At 39.6% G+C, this 17078-nt stretch overlaps 1 protein-coding gene and 1 long non-coding RNA gene across 3 annotated transcripts in view; both read right to left on the bottom strand.

The window, feature by feature from the left end:
• The window catches only part of LOC120414865 (E3 ubiquitin-protein ligase SMURF2), an 87352-nt gene that overhangs the window by 26980 nt on the left and 43294 nt on the right, over nt 1–17078 (bottom strand). The gene's annotated exons all lie outside the window — the stretch shown is intronic.
• LOC120414866 (uncharacterized) lies at nt 13471–14120 on the bottom strand. The gene is made up of 2 exons (XR_005605141.2): nt 13813–14120; nt 13471–13752 (listed from the first exon to the last, which is right to left on the bottom strand). It is a non-coding gene; the product is annotated as an uncharacterized LOC120414866 (long non-coding RNA).

Genomic DNA, 17078 nt, shown 5'->3' with positions numbered 1-17078 from the left:
AAGCTTTATTCAAAAATTTATAAAAATATTGCGTAAACGCTTCCTTTAGCCTTTGTTTTATTTGTAATTTTGTTTTTCTTTTCGTTATCAAAAATTATAATCAAAAAATATCCGCCCCGACAGCGCTTCAGGAAATTCTAATTTTCCAAAAAAATTGGGCACCACTGGTATAACAGAATAAAAAACATTTAAAAAATACTTTTTTTATAATTTGAGCCTTTGAAAATGTAAGTCATTGGATTCAGAAAAAAATAATAAAAAAGACACAATGCTCAAAACAGTAGTTTTTGCAATTCTGTTGTGAAACTTGTTACTTTTCCTGTCATTCTAGAACAGTGTTCCTCAACTTAAAAAAAACGAATATCGAAAAAAAATGGAATTTAAGACGACTTGTGCAAAAAACGAAATGGAAATGGACACAAGCTTATTTATTATTATTTGAGGCTTAAACAGTTCTTTAACAAAGATTAAAAAAATGTTTAGAGTTATTTTTTTGCTTTTATTTGAGCATTTCCAGTCTTTTTGGAAGAAGGTATTTTTTGTGTTTTTTTTTTAATATTTTCACGAACAATTGAAATGGGTTTTCTTAAGTAATTTCTTAGAATTTTCTCATTGGTTGATATATGAGCAACTCTGAAATATTTTTGTTCATGTTTTCGAATATGAGCCGTACTTAATTAATTAATTTTTGAACAAGAAATTTCATGTAAGTTTTCAAATTCTTTCAAAACGGGCAGTTCTTGAAAATATTTCCTATTTATAATTTCCTTGAGTTTTTGGATTGTTTCAATCATGAGTTGTTATTTATTAATCACCAGATCTTTTTTTGATTTTTGAAACTTAATGATAATTTGAATTTTATAAACCTGAGCAAAAAAATATGTATGAGATGTTTTGTATTCAGGTTTGATAAATTGAGGTTTGATAAATGATTGAGTATTCAAATGACATTTTTTGAATGTTTTTGTTTCCTTTCAGATAACAAAAAGTTATTTTCCATTCCATTCAGCAGGTAATGAAAAATGGTTGAGAGAAATGATTTGATTATTTGTAGATGGTGTGAAAGAACAAAAAACTTCATTGACATGTGTGCACTGATAACAATTTGTTGAAAATTCAAAGGGGGGAATGAGGTTCTTGAAAACTAGTCAAGGGGGAATGAATCGAATAAGGTTGAGAACCACTGTTCTAGAACTACGAAATAGCCTACTTTACTCTACCAAAAATAACAAAATCGAATAGAAACACTTTTCACAATAAATGCTGAAAAGTTCTACTTTTCAACTTTTTTTTCAGCACGAGTCGTACAACGAGGTTTACCGAGTTGGATAAATGCGACGAGTGATGAAAAAATCAAGTTTTGCAACGAATTGTTTACAACATGTTGTGCAATTCCTAAAAACCCTTTTGAATGGAATTTTATGTCAAAAATGTGTAAAGTAAATTCACCGTTCAAAACAAAAAAATATTCAATAATGTTACATTATGATACCAGTGCTAAAAAATCAACTTTTCAGCACTGGTATTGAAAAGTATTAATTTTCCATTCTGTTATTTTTGGTAGAGAAAAGTAAGCCGTTTCGTCGCTCACAAATGACAGGAAAAGTTAGTACCGTAAACTGGGGTGACTTTGATAGCCCGGGGTGACTTTGATAGGTTTTTCTAATGCCCTTCAATTTAATATCTAAACATTTTTGAGAATTTTGAGTATGTAAGCATTAAGGGATAACTTATTATCGAACATATATGCAAAAATGTGACTGTTGCATTGGATGTATCAAAATTAGTGGCCGAATCAAATTTCTATCAATGTCACCCCGGGCTATCAAAGTCACCCCAGTTTACGGTATTCGTTTTTTCATTCTAGTCTCCATACAATTATGAGAGCTGGTAGTGGTCATACAAAATAGGCATGTGAATATTAGAAAATCTTGAGAAAGGATTTTCTGTTCGATTTTGTGTCTCCGACAAAGTTGTAAGTTATGATTAGGACTTTTTAGAAAAAGGTTATTAAAATAAGGTTTTTTTTATTTCGCTTAAAATTATTAAATAATCAATTCCAAAATAAGTTTTAGATTCTTTGAATATATTTTAGGGGACTTAGAAGGATTTATTTTGCGCTTGAGTTTAGGGTTTAGGATGGTGTCAAATCTGGTACCGACGTTATGATTTTTTTCCCCAAAAATGATGATTTTTTGAAAATATTGAACATTAAACCCCGTGCAATATTGTCAATCTACATGAAAAAGTAGCTGTGATCTGATTGATCGTGCTATTTTGTCACACCCTGCGACAACTGGCCAAAGCGATTTTCGTCAGAGGACGTTTTGTCACATGTAAATGCTCGACTACGCTAAACATTTTTGATTGTAAATCAGGAATCTGGCAACCAACTTCAAGCAAATTTTGGAGCAATGCATAGAATATAGAGCTAAATACGACGTGTTTGTACTATTTGTTTACATTGCGTGCTCTTGTTTTCGATCATCTAAGGCCAAACATTAAAACACGTCCCTCGGAACGTCAAAAAGCGGCATACGACAAGTCGAATTGATTGTGTCTGAAGCTGCCCCGTTGTCACCCTGAACGATACAATTCTATTACGTGTCCCCACATGTACCGAGATTCTAAACCACACAAACCACGCCACAGCATAATGCATCGGCTTCATTCAATTGAAATCAATTCATTAGACCTACGAAGCTTTTGCACTTAAGTTTCAACCCGTACATCATTCTCGATTTCACGCGTGGGTGCGGTTTTGCAAAACTTAGATTATGCATGGGCTCGACTCAACCTACCTACATCCACCAACCTACAGTCACCAGTCCACATCACGTCATAATGAGTTTTATTAGGTGACACACCGCCAGTCTGCCGACAACGACGTGTGTCATAATTTTGATTCGCGTTATTACGCATCGGCCTTTAAAAAAAACGGCACGGTTGACGATTTTTGCGCGCTGCTATTGTGGATTGGTTGATGATCAGGGCGTATCATCGCCTTGTTACACATCCGCGAATTACGCCATAAGTCAGCTGTGCTGCGCCTATTGAATAATCCACGTGGAGATTGCAACAGTCGAGTGACACTCTTCGGCCAAATTGTCCCTAAGCGAGTGCAGAGTTCCCACGAGCTCTGGTTATAACAGTTATTAGTTGTAATTATCGGTGGCGGTGATAGAATGCCGTGACTTGATACATTGTTCGTAAGGACTGTCAACGAAGACGGTTGCACTTTGATAACATTCACGTGCTCAAAGTGTTACGGGACTTTTCGGTTGACAACTTCGTATAGTGCAAGTTTCTGCATAACACTGCATTGTTCAGAAACCTACTTAGCTGTTCATTACATTCCATCGGTAGTCCGCTTACTAACCCTCACACCTTAATCAGTCTGCGAATTGAATCATCGATTATAATTTGCGGTAGATGCAACTCACGATTCGCAATTTCTTCGAAGGGTCGAAAATTCCCCCAAGAGGCCAAACGAAAAAACAACACGGTTCGCTAATAAATACGTCAAAGGTTTGTGTTGTTTTCGTCGGTTTCTTTTTTCGCCGCACTGTTCATGGTTATTATTTAATACGCGAGCGTATAACAACTTTAAGGGTAACCTGCGTCATTCAGACGTTTGGACGGCGCGGGGGTTCTTGAATAAACCGGGCTGACGAGGGTGAGAATCAGTCGGTTGACCGACCGCAGACAAAATATATCCAATTTTGCAAGCATACTGCACTTTAGTCAGCAGTAAGTACGCGGCGGGCTTGCAGCGACCTTTTCAATTTAGCAATATGTCTGACAAGTTTGCGGAGAGCCCACTTGACGAGGGTCTTCAATCGGCCGGATTTAGGTGGGAACGGATGTCGTGTCATTGATGTAATGTTTGTATTTGAGATGTTACTAAATAAACTCCTCATATAAACTAAAAACTTTTAGATCATGTTTCGAAAAACACAGTCAAAAATTTTGTAAACTTGGAAGATGTAATTTTGGAAGGTTCAATATTATATCTTTTATGATGAAATTAAGCTTAAATTAGATTGAAAAAGTGACATAACACCAGAAAAGTGGTAAAATAACAAATTTTCAGAGGTGAAATATTTTTTTTTCCTGATAAAAGATGTACTCTTTAACTGTAAAGTATAAAATTTCTCAAGATATTAAAACATAAAAAAAAAATACCTGAAAGTAAAAAGTTTTCGAGGATTTTAATATTTTCAAAAAACAGCGATTTTTTTAATTCATGGCTTGTTTATGCACTGGCCACGGCTGGCCAGTGTTTCGGAGTGGACTGTATTTAGGGGGGTCGGAAAGGGGTCCTAAGAAAAGGCACCGGAAGGTTCAACTTTCACGTTCTCTATTTATTCCTTCAACACTTCCTTCTTCCTCTTCTTCTTCCTCCGCTCTTCCTTCCTTCACTTCTGCTGCTGCGCGTCGCGTCCGGCACGTCCGACGGTTGGATGACTTGTGTTGATCGCGCTCAACGCGAGCTTGTTGCTAGGCGGTTCGAGCGGCAAACTTGTTGTTGTTAGCGTCGTCGATGACAGCTCTGCCGTTGCGCAGGGGCGTAGTCGTTCTCGTCGTACGGGTGGGGGCAAACACTTTTCGGTCGTCCCGAACATTCTCCCCCCCGTTGAGTTCTCTCAACAGACGGAACTCGATCCTGGGTGGTGCTCTTGCTGGACTGCGTACGCGGCGCGACCCCTGGGTCCCAGGGCCGACGTTGAATTGCACCTTCGTCAGGTGGCCTTTGTGCTTCGCGTTCATCAGCTTGGTTTGGTGCGTCGGCGACGCATCGCTTCTTGATGGCACCGATCACGAGCAGCGATCTGGGAGATGCGGGAGACTCGACTGGTTCGGGTTTCTCTCTCGTTCGGGTTGAGGTTGGTTGTCGTTGGAGCCGTCCTTCGATAGGCGTGGCTTGTATCAGGTGGGCTTGCTGGATTGTTTAGCTTCGGCGCGGAATCTCGGTTGATCGCGGAGTCGCCAACCTTTTTGGGTTCTGCTTCCGGAACACGGTCCGGCTGGGCGTAGATTGCCTTCGGGACAGGACCCGGCAGGGCTTGAGTTGTATCCGGATGATCTAGCGATGCGGTTGCCTCCAGGACAGGGCCTGGCAGAGCGATGAATTCCTCCAGATCACGGTTCAACAGGGTTGAGTTTGCCTCCGGGACAAGACCCGGCAGGGCTTGAATTGCACCCGGAGCGGGATCCATCGATGCGTGTGCCTCCAGGACAGGGCCTGGCAGAGTGTTGACTTCCTCCGGAACACGGTCCGGCAGGGTGGAGATTGCCTGCGGGACAGGACCCGGCAGGGCTTGAATTGCCTCCCGGACAGGGCCTGGCATAGCGTTGAGAGCCTCCGGAACATGGTCCGGCAGGTCGGAGATTGCCTTCGGGACAAGACCCGGCAGGGCTTGATTTGCACCCGGAACAGGATCCAGCGATGCGCTTGCCTCCAGGACAGGTCCTGGCAGAGCGGTGAAAACCTCCGGAATACGGTCCGGAAGGGCAGAGATTGCCTTCGGGACAAGACCCGGCAGGGCTTGATTTGCACCCGGAACAGGGTCCAGCGATGCAGGTGCTTCTAGGACAGGACCTAGCAAAGCGGGTGTCGTCTCCGGAACAGGTTCCGGCCAGACGGGGGTGGCTTCCGGAACTAGGTCCGGCCAGCCGGTTGGTGCCTCCAGGACAGGACCTGGCAGAGCGGAGGTCGTCTCCGGAACAGGGTCCGGCCAGACGGGAGTGGCTTCCGGAACTAGGTCTGGCCAGCCGGTTAGTGCTTGCAGGGCAAGACCTGACAGAGCGGGGGTTGTCTCCGGAACAAGGTCCGGCCAGACGGGGGTGGCTTCCGGTACTAGGACCGGCCAGCCGGTTGTTGCATGCAGGGCAAGACCTGGCAGAGCGGGGTCGTCTCCGGAACAGGGTCCGGCCAGACGGGAGTGGCTTCCGGAACTAGGTCCGGCCAGCCGGTTGGTGCTTGTCCGTCGCACCTGGCGTGTGCGGATTCTTCACTGTCACGTCGCGCACAAAACCACATTTCGTGTGTCACTTTTTCCGGCGGAAACTAGTGGCCACTCTTTCACTCGGTGAAATTGTTAACTTCCGAACTTGTTGTTCGATTCACTCGCGGTTGCATTGCGTCACTCGGCCGTGACGCACACACACACACACACACGCGCGGTGATTTGGCTCATTTGCACATGGCGTGCAAGTTTGAGCAGGTCCGGTCGCGGGCAGCAGCAGAACACTCTTCAATCCGGGTCGGATTGGACCAAATGTTTATGCACTGGCCACGGCTGGCCAGTGTTTCGGAGTGGACTGTATTTAGGGGGGTCGGAAAGGGGTCCTAAGAAAAGGCACCGGAAGGTTCAACTTTCACGTTCTCTATTTATTCCTTCAACACTTCCTTCTTCCTCTTCTTCTTCCTCCGCTCTTCCTTCCTTCACTTCTGCTGCTGCGCGTCGCGTCCGGCACGTCCGACGGTTGGATGACTTGTGTTGATCGCGCTCAACGCGAGCTTGTTGCTAGGCGGTTCGAGCGGCAAACTTGTTGTTGTTAGCGTCGTCGATGACAGCTCTGCCGTTGCGCAGGGGCGTAGTCGTTCTCGTCGTACGGGTGGGGGCAAACACTTTTCGGTCGTCCCGAACATGGCTCCTAAAACAGCTTGGGCACCATCACGCACTATGGCCAGAAGATGTCATTTTTAGTCTCCTAAAATGTATCAAAAAATTTCGAGAAATAAAAAAAAATTAATGAAAAAAAGTTTTTTCATGGCTTTAAATAAAGAAAATAAGCTTTTTCAGAATGTAAGTAAATGAAAATATTTTTCTTCGAAAGATTTGGGAACTTCACAATGATTTGATTTTTAACTTTGAAATTCAGACCAATAATAGTTGCCGAGACAGTGGCAGTGCGTGGCCGAATGGTTACGCTGTCCGCTTTGTAAGCGGATGATTCTGGGTTCGATTCCCATCTGCTGCAACCTTCCATCGGATGAGGAAGTAAAATGTCGGTCCCGGCCTTGGTTGTTAGGCCGTTAAGTCAAACAACACACCAAACCAAGCCTACTCCGGTGGAATCGCTGGCGGCGGTTGGACTCGCAATCCAAAGGTCGTCAGTTCAAACACTGGGGTAGAAGGTTCCTTGGAGTAGAAAGAGGTTTGGGTGCTCTCCCCATTCAAGCCTTGGGACTCCTAGGTTCGAGCAGAAACTTGCAATAGAGACCACAAAAGACCCGGGGGTCGTTAATGTGGATGGTTTGATTTTGATTTTGATAGTTGCCGAGACATCTTCAGTTGAAAAAATTAGGCTTATTGGAAAATACTTAAAAAATTTCAATTCTATCCATTTTTTTCGATTTAAAAAAAAACAGAATTCAACCATCTGAACAAAAAAAAATGTTTCGAACAGATATGGACACTATATATTCAAAACAAATAAAATAAAACAATTTTTTACCTGAATTTAGCCTTAAAATAGGCATATAAAAAAAAAGATTTTTTAATTACCATTTTTTTCACAAAAACTTAATTGCCCAAAATACATATTTTTTTTATTTTCGAGACTTTTGAGCTATAGAGAAGTATGGTCAAAAAATCTGCCGCCGAGTTATGATTTTTTGAAAAAATAGAGATCTTTGGAAAAAATCGAAATTTCATGCAAAAATTTTTTTTTTATTTTTTTTATGTAAAATTGAATTTGCGATCGAAAAGTACTCAACAGTTTTTTTGATAAAGGGCTCCGGTTTCAAGATATAGCCAATAAAAGTTCGATTTTAACGTAATATATGCAGTTTTTCGATTTTTAAAATAGTGACCATGAGTAACCACTCCTAAAAATATTTTTTTTTAATTTCAGAAAATTTGCTGTGAAATTGTCTAAGAGACATTGAAGATTGGACCTCTGGTTGCTGAGATACAGCGGCTTAGAGAAAAAGAAACATGAAAATTGAAGTTTTCTAAGTCTCACCCAAACAACCCATCCATCTTCTAATGTCGATATCTCACCCAACTAATGGTCCTATTTTCAATGTTAAAACATGAAACATTCGTGAAATTTTCCGATCTTTTCGAAAACAATATTTTCAAGACTAACAATTCAAAAGGGCGTAATATTTGTTTTGTTTTTTTCGGTTTTGGTAGAGAGTTGCTCTACACAGAAAAAAAAGTGTGAATTTACACGGCACTGAATTGATGTTTTCAATGTAAATATGCTCAATGTAAATTTGAAACTCAATTTAAAGAGTTAAATTGCATTTAAAGCACCTTCATGTAAAATGAGATTCGACGTAATGCGTGTTTGTCATGTAAATGGTTTTTGTTTTGATGACAACTGGCAAATTTGAATTCATGAAAGTGATGTAAGTAGTAATGTCATGTAAATTTAGCTTAACGTAAATGTTAAAAATACATAAATTAAAATTGAATTGTGGTTTGTTCATGTCAATGACAGTTCAATATTATTGAAGATTGCGGATGGTGGTGCGCGAGTGTTTTGAAGACAAATGTAAACTTTTGATGTTAATTTGTGATCAATTATGATGCTGGGGTGCAACTTGCGATTGTTTTAATATAGATTTCAACATGGTTCCTCGAAGTCGACATTAAAAGAGCCGGAAACCCACGAATTCAAAAACAGAGTTCATCTAATTGGAGGAAATGTAATTCTGCCAATGGCTAGTGTAAACAAACTGTCTATCCTGCTCACGTCAGTTGATGTTTACATTAGGACCGATAAGGATAGACTGTTTGTTTACACTTTGTGTTTGTTTACACTTCGTTTGGTAAATCCTCTTATCTAGGTGGAATTCACCACCGGAACTTTTTACCGGAAACAAATCTGTCCAGAACAATCAGCTAAAGTTCGGTTGGTTAACCTTTCGACATTCGCGCTAGTGTACTTTGAGCACCGTTTGTAAGGACGTTTGTAAGGGAGGTCGAACGCGACTTCTGAAAGGTTAAGCAGGTAAGTAAATGTTAAGAATAGCTAATAACTGCTCAGTTAATTTCGTATAAAAAAATGCTAAAAATATTGAACCAATTCCATCTCCACAGTCTAAAAGATTACTTTCAGCAACTATTCAGTACTCCTTCCGGATGCCCAGACGTGTGAAGCTTTAGGGCAACAACAACAGCAACTCTTTGTTGCACTACTTGAACAATTTGGTGATGGCACTCATGAAATAATATGTATCTTCTCATTTTTTAGCGGTTACAGCTTCAAATCTTACCAAATCGCTGTGTTGCGAAACTCGATCATACTGAACAGCCAATACGTCTCTTCTCCTCCGGCGAGTGAACCAGAATATGCCATATGTTCCGCCTTTTGATTGTTGATGGTCATGAACGCATCGGCATCTCACCTCCACCCCCGGTGACTTCGTGGCAATGGTTTTGTTTGCCTCCGTCCCTTCCAGGTGGGGCATATTCATTGAATTGTCCCGCAGCTACTCGTTTCCGACGACGGCATCGCAGGAAGACAACACCTCCCGGCAATCTACTTCGCATATGTTCGAGAGACCACTTTTTCGACAGTGTTATTAAATAAATTTTATTCAAAATCTGTATCTGATGACAGATGTAGTCAAGTTCACAACGAGCATTTCAAAAAGGTTCAATGTCAAAAAACAGTTTCTCTCACTTACTCACATGGTTGTTGATTTGTGGTGTGAGCGAGAAGCACGATTTGTTCACACTGACAGTGTCTATCTAAAATGTTCGCCGTGCATCGCCAGGTTGACAAATGCCCAAGGTGTAAACTTGTGAAGGTGCATGCAAAAAACTGTCGGAGTTGAAAATATTTTTGATATAAGATTTCCAAAGTGGACAATAAAAACTTTGGATTTAAAAATCAATTTCATATCCTTTGCGGTTGTACAAAGGGTCATTGTACTCAGAAAAATAAGCTTGATCGTTGTGAAAAATAATTTCACAAATTTAAGCTTAATTTTAGGACCCAATTTCAGAATTCATTTCAAGAGTTTTTTTTTGAAAAGGTCTTATAGACATATGAAACACAATAGCTTATAGAACTTTTCAAAAAAATTAAAAGCTCTAGATTTATATTTATTATCTAACACAGCTGATGTGCAACTTTTAAAAAATCAAATGGGGTACTGTTCTGAAAAATGTTCGATTGGATCCTTAAAATAATTTTGATGCCTCTTTTATATACTACAGTGAAGCTTATTTTTGTCAGCGCAACGATACTTTGTACAACAACAAAATGCCGAAAATTTAATTTCCAGAGTTTTATTCAAAAAGTCATAACAACTTTGGAAATTCTATAGCTTTTTTTATTCTAGATTTGAATAAAAAATAGTTGCCAGTATTTTGTCCGAAGTACTCGACACGTGTCTTTATCTATCTTTATTTGTTATACATAAAAATTAACATGGGATTTGAGACTATATTGAAAAGGGACCATCCACAAACTTCTCCTTTATTTTATTGGAAATTTCAAACCCTCACCCCCATGTGCAGAATTTGGACTTAAATTGAGTTTAGATTGCCTCTAACGTCCATAGTAGCACCAAAGCACCGCCATTTTTTTTTTAAATAAAAATGTTTCTTTTTTCTCTTTAACATTTAAATGAATTGAACTAATTCAATTCTTTATGCGTAAATTTGATTAGCATGTTTACTAACCCATTCAAATTTCATCAAATTTGGTCAAGTCGGTAAGAAGTGGTTAAGAAAATCGTAAAACATCTCGATTTTGCTCCGTTGGGAAGGGGTAATTGCAACATGTCGAATTATCCGAAATGGAAAGCATTTTATCGTTATATGTAAAAATTTCTCAAAGTCACCACACTCATATATCAAGATAATTTTGTCCTTGAGTCAAATTACTTGAGCCTTTTCTTTGTAAGTCAATCTTGCATATTATTTTTAATTCATTTTGCTACATTAAAATGTAAATTAAAATCATTAACAATAATCTTTCTGCATCAAAAAATTCAAACACTGAACATTCCTGAACCTTTTTCTGCAATGTAATGCTCAAAACACTTATGAGTTGTATTAATTTCGTCAGAAAAATACTTTGATGGTCCCAGAAACCATGTGCAGTCGTTCGTTGATTTGAATGAATAATTTTATTTTTTTATAATTGGCTTGGCAAATCTGACAAAGAAATTGAGATTAATTTTTTAGATATATATTTTCTACCTCTTCTTTCTCATACTTTACATTACCCTAAATTGGGTAATCTAACTCCGACAAAAAAAAAACTGCACCTCTTTCACCGGTCTAGTAACGAGCAACGTCATTGAAATCGTCGGACGAATCGGTTGAAAAACGTCAAGTTTTGTTTACAAACATTTATAAAGCGATTCAACGACAAACAACAATAAATTACAAAAAAAAAAATCCCGTAAATTATTTAGGGGGAAAAGTGCGAATCAGGTAAATATATATTAAAATATATTAAACAATAATGAATGAACAAACATACATTGTTTCTTTTGCAGAGCAAATATCCGCCTAGGGATTGCCGGGGAAAAGCGGACCGGTATTAAAATTGTAGACGGGACAAGGCCAGGATAATTACAACCATCAGCATGAAGGTTAGATGTGAATGGTGAAACCACAGACAAACAGACGAGACTCTCCATACAAATTATTTTCAAAATCCATCGTCCCTAATAAATCCATCAAATCACGGTGACGCCAGCGCTGTCTGGTGAGCAACAGCCGAAACACGGCCTAAACATACCAAACGTGTCATGCACCTGCCACTGTATGTGTGAGACAATCAAGCCACGTGCTAGCAAATGCCACCATCGAAAAGATGTTTTTGTTTTTGACCAACCAGCAGCATCTGGGAAGAAAAATCCTGACCAAATTGTTTCAAAACTAATTTGCCCTTCTCGTGCGCACGATATTGCTAGAGGTGGCCACAAAATATTGGATCGCAGTTAAATGCGCAACCGCCAAGGCCACGGTGCACCGGGAGGAGGCTTCCATTCAAGATTTTACCACTGCAATCTTCTTAAAGATTACATTCTCGCGGTCAGAGGAATCGGACATTGTGATCTCCGCAGCCACCAGAACCATGTCGCGGCTTTCTGCGATCATCTGCTCAACCTGGAAGAGGTATGAGCGAAGAATATTGACAATAAGCGGAAAGCACGGTTTTGCTGATACCTGCGGGAACGCCGCAACAATGCTCCAAACGCTTAATTCCTGACTTTGTCCTCGGCGGACCGACACCAGTTGAGCAGGCCGCATCGACATGGTGGTCACATTTGTTTCTGATGTGATGATTTGCATTACCGGTTTATTAGTGGGGCAAAGGGTAACTCCTCGCTAGTCATCCGCTCATCTGGCCTTGGCCGATATTGTCCCAATCTTTCCCCGCAATTCTGTTAGCCTTTATCCTGGTTCTCCGAAGTACTCCACAATCCCATCAATAATTTTGATTTCATTTGCTGCCTCGCACGTGCTCACGCTCAATTTTGCCAAAATAAAAACACATCACGCATACTGAGAAGAGGCGGGCGAGCTGTCACGACAGCAGCGCCATCAGCGCCGGGTGAGTGGATGCCGAAGCTAAATTGCATTTGAAATAACCGTTTTTGGCTCGGATTTTGGAGGACGATGGTTCGGCACTCGAGTGTCACGTCTGTTTGTCTGTGGTGAAACTCTGGGAATGAATGGCGACGGTCCCGGCGAACACTTCAGGTGGCGGGAAGAACGGGATGGAGTGCGGAAATACCGCGGTGGTGGCCAACGAGACCACTTTGCTAGGTATGTATCGGAGATATTCTAACCAAAATCCTCAATCGAATCAATCCCAAGGGTTTACAGTTTTCTTAATTTAGTGGTTTTAGTTAACAAAACCTTATTGTTTCAGCGTGTGAACTATTTCAACATTCCTCAGATCAATTGCATTTCAACCCAAGTAACCATCCAGCACTTAAACATGGTCACTGTTTAGCACTGACAGCGCATTTACAGCTCCAAGTAAAAGCTAAACTGCTTTGACAACAGCACTAATAGCTACTCCAGTGCTAAACAATGGCCGAGTTTGGACTTTACTCGGCTGGTTTAGTGCTGGCCCCTACTGTTGTTACCCAACCCTGCAGAAAATGTCAAAAAGTTGAGAGAGGCAAAAATATTGCTCTCTCTCCCTTTCCTCCAGCTCCCCATGCTATTTTTAGCTGTTTTGTTTACTCTGTACTCGATTACCGACACAGCTGACCGAGTTGGATTTTTTTGTTGAAAATTAGTTGTTCGGGATTCGAAACCATTAGTTGCAAGCTGCCATCGCCGGGTGTGGATCTTGAGCCGGTATCCTCTCGCCTAAATTGGAAGTGGATCACTGATGTGATTTTGGAGCATCTTATCGACTTGAATTTTAACACCAACACGAACGATCATCATGCTTTTTGTGAATGCAATTTTGATTGATTGATGGATTGATTGAAGATCGGATAAATTAAACAACAAAGTTCATCAAACAACTATTCATATTTTTATTTCACACAAAAAAAAACACGCGAGAAATAACAAGCACTTGAAACAAACCCATGGGGAAAATGACGGGAAGTTTCCGGAGGTTACTTGGAGTTTAATTTGTTTTCCAATGATGCCTTTTTTGCTTTAGAAAGCGGATTTCGACATTGACGTCGTCGTGTCTCCCGGAAAAATATGCTAATTTCCATCGCTGAATCTGCTGTGAGTGTACTTTCTTCATATCCAGATCCAAGTCAGGGAGTAAGATAAGTAACCAGGAAGAAGTTTTCTGAAAATACATAGCATTTTAGTAAAATTATAAGATTTTATATATGAATTTAGTACTTACATTATTTTTTAAAGTCAGCAAACCCAAATAAATGAAGTGAGCAAATGATGACAGTTCTGCATGAAGACATGCTATCTCACTCCCTCTTCCTACGTGGGCAAGGCCTAGTTGCCAGTTTTGAGAAAAATGATGAACACATTTGCCAGCACCAGCACTTAAGCAGCACTTAGTCAGCAATACTGAGTGCTACAATCTTAGTGCTGATCTGCATTAACACGTGCCGGTGCATGACTAACATGCACTAGAGTGCTGAAGTATTGCTGATTAAGTTTTTGTTTTAGTGCTGGTTGGTTACTTGGGAACTTCCAATAATACACCAAACATCCCCCACCCAGTGCTGCTCTGGACCCGCATGATGGCCGAAACTTACTTCTTTACTATGAAATGAGCCTGTGAAAGAAGTCGGTCAGATCGCTAGTTATCTGTCTATCAACCCGGAACGGAGCAGGACACTTGCCGAGACGGATGCCCAGGACAACTGTGCAGACAGCGAAGAACTTCCATCGCCCACCCGGTAGAATGAGCAAAAGTGATGTAAGGATAAGAAAGGTAAGAAGAATCCGTGTTGCTAAAATCACCGATAATCAGATAAAAGATTCTTTTTCGTCCATTTAGCATTTGATTACTATTGATTGTGTTTTCATCGTTTCTATATATGTTATACTGCTCCGTTGAATTTAGTTTCTGATGAAATTTTCAAACATAAATTTCTCTGTTTGGTTAGTTTTGGGCATTCATTCAGTGCTAAATACTCAAATCTAATCAAATAGAAATAAAAAATTAAACCCTCAAATATTGCAAAAGCGTTTGAAATTTACATCGGATTCCAAATTCAGCGGAGCTTAAAAAAATGGTTGGTTTCGTAAATTTACATCATTTTCATCGGAAACGTACATGAGTTCAAAATCTTTTGCCTTGGCTCGTTTACATCGGATGCCATTTAAATTTAAAATGAATTTGATGTAAATTAGCATCATTAATGACGTGCACTTTTGGTACATCATAAATGATGTAAATTTACCGGATTATTTTTTTCTGTGTATAATTGAAAAAGGGGTACATTTTCAACGTTGAAAAGTCTTGATGTTTGATAAAAATATAACTATTTTAATATAAAAAGAAAACTGAACGTCTGCGATTTCGTCAATCGTCTCTTACGGATGAACTTGAGGCAGATGTTTTATTTCGTCTATCGCGGTTGTTCCAATCAACTTTGAGTGATTGCGAGTTGCGACCTTGATCTGAATTCCATACCACACCATTTATCTGCTTCGGTTTCAAAGAAAAACCTGGATTCTAAAATTATCCCAAAGGACGGCGCCCACGATTGAAGCATTCGAGATGATCTATTTGCCACAAATCAATCGACCTCATCACGTGTCTATACACAGTATAAAAAAGTTGAGTTTTGGCAGGTTGAAAATTTGGTTGGTTGAATATTACCTCTTTTCGAGTAATTTAAAAAAAAGTAAATTTAAAAATGTGAACTTGATGAAAATTTATCAGGAAGCGATGAAAATTCACCAGTATATTTGATATTGGTTCAACTGAGTATAAGCAAAAACATCGAAAATGTATAGATAATTGGTTTAAATCTGTTTATTTCATAAATGTTTCAGCAAAGCGATAAAGGAAAGTGACTTTCTAAAGAAAAACACATCAATTCCACCTTAAGATTTATTTTTAAAACAATCACCGAAACGGCACCGAAAACACGCCAAAACGATTGTTGTTTATAATTACAAATTGTATCAATTAGCTACATTTCGGTCAAACAGTGGCCGAAACGCCAAACAAGTATTCATCTGATTTCTAGATTAAATTTTCAAAAGGTCCTATCTGCATAGGAAACCCATGAGGGATAGGTTGTTTTGAAAATTTAATCTAGATTTCTCGATTTAATTTGCGCCATCGGAGAGAAAACAGAAGAAAAAGATGAAGAAGTTTCGAAAAAAAATCACCAACCGAGCGATGTTTGCGATGTGCCAAAGTTTTTTTTGTGCCTTTTAATTGTTTGTTGTTGTTGCTTTCTGGCCCCATGGCTGGCGCTCTGGCTGTTGCTGCTGCTGCTGCCAAAAGCCAATAATAAACAAGCAATAAGTATCGGGCGGCGAACGGACGACGCGACGCCGACGTCGACCGCGCGGCAGTCGTCGGATTCTCAGAGTGTGAAATTCAAAGTTCGCGCGCCAGGCCAGCGGGTTTTTCTGCTAACTGGTGTTGGTGGTGTAGCGCCAGGGTGAGATAGAATGAAGAGAGAAGCAAAAAAAATATCGCAAAATACAAGCGCCACCGAGCGTAAGCAAACATTGGCTAACGATTTGAACAAGGGAGGGCGAAAAAAAATCTGGGCCAACTGGGGTTAAACGGAAAAAAATACTTTGATTTGGTTTTTTTCACATGTTTACATTACATACGAGAATTCAATAAAAATATTCCTAACAACTGCATGTTTTCTAAAAAGGTGAACTACAGCTTATGTGTTGTTTGGCCCTTTTAGAATGATTCGAAAAATCAGGGGGCAATTTTTTTTTTAAAGGCCAAAATACCACCGGCGTGTATTTTTCTTTCACTGTATTTTTCAGAAAGCCCGTCAAGTTTCCTACAAGTTTGTCTCTGACCACTTTTTGATCCGATGCAACGCCTTTGAGATATAGGAATATTTAAATTACGCAAAGCAACAATACTTAAATAACTCACGCCCTTCTCAAGTGTCATTCTCGAGTGCAACTGGCTCTAAATACACAAAAAAGGCTTATAGAAGCCCAGGATAACATGTCTGTTTTAGAAGACTAAAAAAATTTTGCTCTTGACTTAAAAATGGTGCAAAATCTGGAACTGGAGATATGAAAAAAAATCTAAAATATTCTCAAACTAATTTTCAAAAATCATTTTTAGATGCAAATCTTTGTGAAAACAATGCATTTTGCAACACTTTTTTCATTAATATTTAGGAACTGTGACCTGTAATTTAAATTTATCGATTCATCTTAATACATATGCTAACTTAAAGTTCCTAAAATGCAAATCATAAAATTGCGAAGGAAACAAGAAGTTAACCAACGGATAGTTTTTTTCTTGTACCGTAAACCGGGGTGACTTTGATAGGATTTCAATTTGTTTTTGGAATATTTTCCAACAGGAAAGGTTTTTCTCAAGTTTATTATTTCTAAAACATGTACTGGGGTACGCCACATCAAGTCCATGCTCTATTTTAGAAAAAAAGATTTTTCAATAGTGTTTAGAAAAATAGTTTCGTTAATAAT

The sequence above is a fragment of the Culex pipiens genome, chromosome 2, assembly GCF_016801865.2.
Source record: "Culex pipiens pallens isolate TS chromosome 2, TS_CPP_V2, whole genome shotgun sequence".
NCBI classification, from domain to species: Eukaryota; Metazoa; Arthropoda; class Insecta; order Diptera; family Culicidae; genus Culex; species Culex pipiens.
This window is presented reverse-complemented; position numbering and strand designations above follow the sequence as displayed.